Below are 6,117 nucleotides of genomic sequence, written 5' to 3'. Positions count from 1 at the left end.
CGAAACAACTTATTTATACAAAATAGCTTATTTGTGCAAAACAACTTATTCAAAACAACTTATTTATACAAAACAGCTTATTTGTGCAAAACAGCTTATTCAAAACAGCTTATTTATACAAAACACCTTATTCCGATTTCATTTTAAAAAACAACTTATTCAAAACAACTTATTTATGCAAAACAACATATTTATGCAAAACAACTTATTCAAAACAGCTTATTTATGCAAAACAGCTTATTCGAAACAACTTATTTATACAAAAGAGCTTATTTGTGCAAAACAGCTTATTCAAAACAACTTATTTATACAAAACAGCTTATTTGTGCAAAACAGCTTATTCAAAACAGCTTATTTATACAAAACAGCTTATTCCAATTTCATTTTAAAAACAACTTATTCAAAACAACTTATTTATGCAAAACAACATATTTATGCAAAACAACTTATTCAAAACAGTTTATTTATGCAAAACAGCTTATTCGAAACAACTTATTTATACAAAACAGCGTATTTGTGCAAAACAGCTTATTCAAAACAGCTTATTTATACAAAACTGCTTATTCGAAACAACTTATTTATACAAAATAGCTTATTTGTGCAAAACAGCTTATTCAAAACGACTTATTTATACAAAACAGCTTATTTGTGCAAAACAACTATTTTGCACAAAATAAGCTATTTTGCACAAAATAAGCTATTTTGCACAAACAGCTTATTCGATTCCTAGGTCGCCGATCCCAAACGAAATTGCAGATCATCCCTATTCTTCTGAGGTATGTGTGTATTGTAATTCGTGACAAGTTTGCGTGATTGTGAATTTGTAGAGATTTCAATTTTGAATTGCGGAACGCTATGCGTGAAATCGTGTAGATTTATAATTATGAAGATGTGGTTACTGATTGCAAATCTCACAAGGTTGTTGTTAAAGGAGAAAAAGCGGATCCATTGAAGGTTCTTGAAAGAGTTCAGAGGAAGAGTCATAGACAAGTTGAGCTTCTTTCTCCGATCCCAAAACCACCTTCAGAACAAGAGAAAAAAATTGAAGAGAAAGAGAAACCTAAGCCAGAGGAAGAAAAGAAAGTTGAAGAGGTTAATTAATTATTTTTTTTCTTTTTAAATTTATCTGAATCTGTGATGGATCATTTTTATCATTTTTATTTTATTATATGGTGCAGCCTAAGGTTATGATAATGATTCTGAAAGTTCACATGTATTGTGAAGCTTGTTCACAAGAAATCAAGAGACGCATTGAGAAAATCAAAGGTATGTTACTGTGTTCTGTTTTGATTGAAATTCATATTTTCTTCACTTTTATTTCATTCACTTGTTTTGGTTCAATTCTCAGGTCCCATCCTTTCAGGAATTTGTCAACTATTACTACCGATGATTTTGTGTTTGAATTCGAATCTTGCTATGATTTTCAATTTTGGTTACATATAGATGATGGGTTTGATTGGTTTGGTGATGAAGTTTGCTGGAGATTTTCAAGTTCCTTTGCATTCTTGATTTTTGGAAGAAAAAGGATGACTTGATTGTGAAATGACGACGTTGAAGAGGAGGAGAATTGGGAGTAATGAGTTGGAGGGATTAGGGATTGATTTGAATTTGGGAAAATTGATGATGGACTTGGTTTGAGAAATTGTCGAAATCAAATTGGGAATTTTTCTGAGAATTGTGATTCTGTTGCTAAGAATTCAAAGTTGGTGCCTGAATCTGATGGTTTTGAAAATGTTCTGTTATGGTTAGAAAATTCCATATGTTTTTTATTTTTGATTGTGATATGCACCATGTTGGATCAAAGAAAACCATTAAGTACATCTAATGGTTTTGGAGTACAACTCACGTAAACCATTTCCACAGCAAAATGGTTTTGGAGTACAACTCACAGAAACCATACTCATAGCAAAACCATTAAACAATTAGTTTGGTTTCGTGTAGAACACTATCAAAACAATTAAACCACACTTATGGTTTCAGTAATAGTTTTTATTTAAAATCATTTGTCAATAATCATTTTCACTATTCTTTTATTTTATTTAGCATTTGACAATTATTTTTCTTTCATATACAAGTCTATTAAAACCATTAAAGCGCGATTATATTTAGACAAAGTCAGAAATTCGTTTTACAACGTAAGAAATAAAAGAGAGATGACGAGGCTTTACAAAAAAGTGGTTACTTATTGATTAATTTACATTAGGTTATAAGTGTGTACTATTAAGTGGTTACTTAATAATGATTTAAATGTTTATCACAATTTTTTTATTACAAAACCATTTTCATTGGAATTGGGAAATGATTCGATGTGAAATCTGTTGGTATAAGCTGGAATTCGGATTTGATGAATTATTGAGAATGTTGTGATGAATTGTGTTGTTTATGATCAATCTGGTTCGGATCTGGTGTTAGCATTACTTTTCGTAGAAACTCGAGAGGTTTAACACGAAAAACAAACATAAAATAAAGCAAAAGTATGTTTTCTTTTTCTAGAAGATAAATTGTTTAAAACAAATTAATAATTTCATTTAAAATCATTAGGCAGTTATTTTGGTTTCACATAGAACACTATCAAAACCATTTAACCGTACTTATGGTTTCAGTATTCCATACCCCTAATTTTAGTAAAATTAAATTAAATTGAACATTATTGGGCCAAAAATTAAATAAGATGAATAATATTATATGATAGATACTATAAACAACAAGTATTATTGAGAATGTTGTGATGAATTGTGTTGTTTATGATCAATCCGGTACGGATCTGGTGTTAGCATTACTCACGGAAACCATTTTCACTGCAAAATGGTTTTGGATTACAACTCACGGAAACCATTTTCACTGCAAAATGGTTTTGGAGTACAACTCACGGAAACCATTTCCACAGCAAAATGGTTTTGAAACCAACTCACAGAAACCATAGCCATAGCAAAACCATTAGACAATTATTTTGGTTTCTCATAGAAGACTATCAAAACCATTAAACCATAAGTATGGTTTCAGTAATAATTTCAGTGTATAACATCTTAATAATTATTCAAAACCATTACACAATTATCTTGGTTTCACATACATGATTATCAAAACCATTAAACCATAATTATGGTTTCAATAATAATTTCAGTGTATAACATGTTAAACAAAGTTCCAGTAAAGAAACTCATAATCCATACTCATTTCTCTCTCTAACTCATAAAAAGCTTATTCAAAACAGCTTATTTTGCGCAAAATAGTTGTTTTGCACAAATAAGCTGTTTTGTATAAATAAGCTGTTTTGAATAAGCTGTTTTGCACAAATAAGTTATTTTGTATAAATAAGTTGTTTCGAATAAGCTGTTTTGTATAAATAAGCTGTTTTGAATAAGCTGTTTTGCACAAATAAGCTATTTTGTATAAATAAGTTGTTTTGAATAAGCTGTTTTGCACAAATAAGCTATTTTGTATAAATAAGTTGTTTCGAATAAGCTGTTTTGCATAAATAAACTGTTTTGAATAAGTTGTTTTGCATAAATATGTTGTTTTGCATAAATAAGTTGTTTTGAATAAGTTGTTTTTTAAAATGAAATCGGAATAAGTTGTTTTGTATAAATAAGCTGTTTTGAATAAGCTGTTTTGCACAAATAACCTGTTTTGTATAAATAAGTTGTTTTGAATAAGCTGTTTTGCACAAATAAGCTATTTTGTATAAATAAGTTGTTTCGAATAAGCTGTTTTGCATAAATAAGCTGTTTTGAATAAGTTGTTTTGCACAAATAAGCTGTTTTGTATAAATAAGTTGTTTTGAATAAGCTGTTTTGCACAAATAAGCTGTTTTGTATAAATAAGTTGTTTTGAATAAGCTGTTTTGCACAAATAAGCTATTTTGTATAAATAAGTTGTTTCGAATAAGCTGTTTTGCATAAATAAGCTGTTTTGAATAAGTTGTTTTGCATAAATATGTTGTTTTGCATAAATAAGTTGTTTTGAATAAGTTGTTTTTTAAAATGAAATCAGAATAAGCTGTTTTGTATAAATAAGCTGTTTTGAATAAGCTGTTTTGAACAAATAAGCTGTTTTTTATAAATAAGTTGTTTTGAATAAGCTGTTTTGCGCAAATAAGCTATTTTGTATAAATAAGTTGTTTCGAATAAGCTGTTTTGCATAAATAAGCTGTTTTGAATAAGTTGTTTTGCACAAATAAGCTGTTTTGTATAAATAAGTTGTTTTGAATAAGCTTTTTTGCAAAAATAAGTTGTTTTGTATAAATAAGTTGTTTTGAATAAGTTGTTTTGCACAAATAAGCTATTTTGTATAAATAAGTTGTTTCGAATAAGCTGTTTTGCATAAATAAGCTGTTTTGAATAAGTTGTTTTGCACAAATAAGCTGTTTTGTATAAATAAGTTGTTTTGAATAAGCTGTTTTGCACAAATAAGCTGTTTTGTATAAATAAGTTGTTTTGAATAAGCTGTTTTGCACAAATAAGCTATTTTGTATAAATAAGTTGTTTCGAATAAACTGTTTTGCATAAATAAGCTGTTTTGAATAAGTTGTTTTGCATAAATATGTTGTTTTGCATAAATAAGTTGTTTTGAATAAGTTGTTTTTTAAAATGAAATCAGAATAAGCTGTTTTGTATAAATAAGCTGTTTTGAATAAGCTGTTTTGCACAAATAAGCTGTTTTTTATAAATAAGTTGTTTTGAATAAGCTGTTTTGCACAAATAAGCTATTTTGTATAAATAAGTTGTTTCGAATAAGCTGTTTTGCATAAATAAGCTGTTTTGAATAAGTTGTTTTGCACAAATAAGCTGTTTTGCATAAATAAGTTGTTTTGAATAAGCTTTTTTGCACAAATAAGTTGTTTTGTATAAATAAGTTGTTTTGAATAAGTTGTTTTGCACAAATAAGCTATTTTGTATAAATAAGTTATTTCGAATAAGCTGTTTTGCATAAATAAGCTGTTTTGAATAAGTTGTTTTGCATAAATAAGTTGTTTTGAAATAGTTGTTTTTTAAAATGAAATCAGAATAAGCTGTTTTGTATAAATAAGCTATTTTGAATAAGCTGTTTTGCACAAATAAGCTTTTTTGCATAAATAAGTTGTTTTGAATAAGCGGTTTTAAAAAAAGTGATCCTAATAAGTTGTTTCGAATAAGTTGTTTTGCATAAATAAGCTATTTTGAATAAGTTGTTTTTTAAAATGAGATCGGAATAAGTTGTTTTGCATAAATAAGTTGTTTTGAATAAGCGGTTTTTAAAAAAATCATTCTAATAAGTTGTTTTGCATAAATAAACTATTTTGAATAATTTGCATAAATAAATTGTTAAGAAAAAAATTATAATATGGGGCTTTATTAGGCCCACAAATAAATAGATTTTATAGTGGACTTACTTGGGGTGTAGAAAGCAATTATATTGTGTGTAGAAAGTAATTATGCACGGTGCATAAGGATCTCCTTATGCACCATAACCACACCCACTAACAAAGTAGAGAGCTTGACATTCAAACTTTCAGAGTTAGGACCAATCCAGACCCAGTGTACCATAGTAATAAGTTTGCATTACCATGGGATCTTTACTTCATATAGGTTTCTTTTAATTTGGACCAGTAAACGTTGGGGTTCAACTTGAACCAGTTAAAGGCTGACCATTGATATATTAATATTTAATACATACGGTTGAGATTAATTATTCAGTACCTGTTGTACAAGTTGAATGATAGGCAAGGTTTATGTAAGATTGGCTGCACTGTAACATTTTTGTCATTTTGTGAAAATGGATTTATGGGTTTGGGTCTAAACATGAACCTTTGTCATTTTGTGAAAAAACTATTTACGGAAAATAAAATAAAATTTGTCAAAAAGATTAATGTGAAAAAAAATCTGCTACAATAAAATACGGACAAAGTAATTTATATAACACAAGATGAGAGTAACGTAATGTAATATACTAATATCAACCAATTTATTTTTTTAGAAAAAACTATTTACGGAAAATAAAATAAGATTTGTGAAAAAAAAACTATTGAGAGTAACGTAAAGTAATATACTAATATCAGCCAATTTATTTTTTTTAGAAAAAACTATTTACGGAAAATAAAATAAGATTTGTTAAAAAAGAAACTACATGAGTGAAGAG

At 27.8% G+C, this 6,117-nt stretch overlaps 1 long non-coding RNA gene across 1 annotated transcript; it reads left to right on the top strand.

Moving 5' to 3' along the window:
* The first annotated feature begins 695 nt into the window (after positions 1–695).
* LOC146950191 (uncharacterized) lies at positions 696–1,776 on the top strand. Its single transcript, XR_015027458.1, has 2 exons — positions 696–1,266; positions 1,349–1,776. It is a non-coding gene; the product is annotated as an uncharacterized LOC146950191 (long non-coding RNA).
* The last annotated feature ends 4,341 nt before the right edge of the window (positions 1,777–6,117 follow it).

This window comes from Medicago sativa, chromosome 2 (genome assembly GCF_051527215.1).
Source record: "Medicago sativa cultivar Bolivia chromosome 2, Bolivia_mono, whole genome shotgun sequence".
Taxonomy (NCBI): domain Eukaryota; kingdom Viridiplantae; phylum Streptophyta; class Magnoliopsida; order Fabales; family Fabaceae; genus Medicago; species Medicago sativa.
The sequence above is the reverse complement of the archived record's forward strand: the minus strand, read 5'-3'. Positions and strand labels throughout refer to the sequence as shown.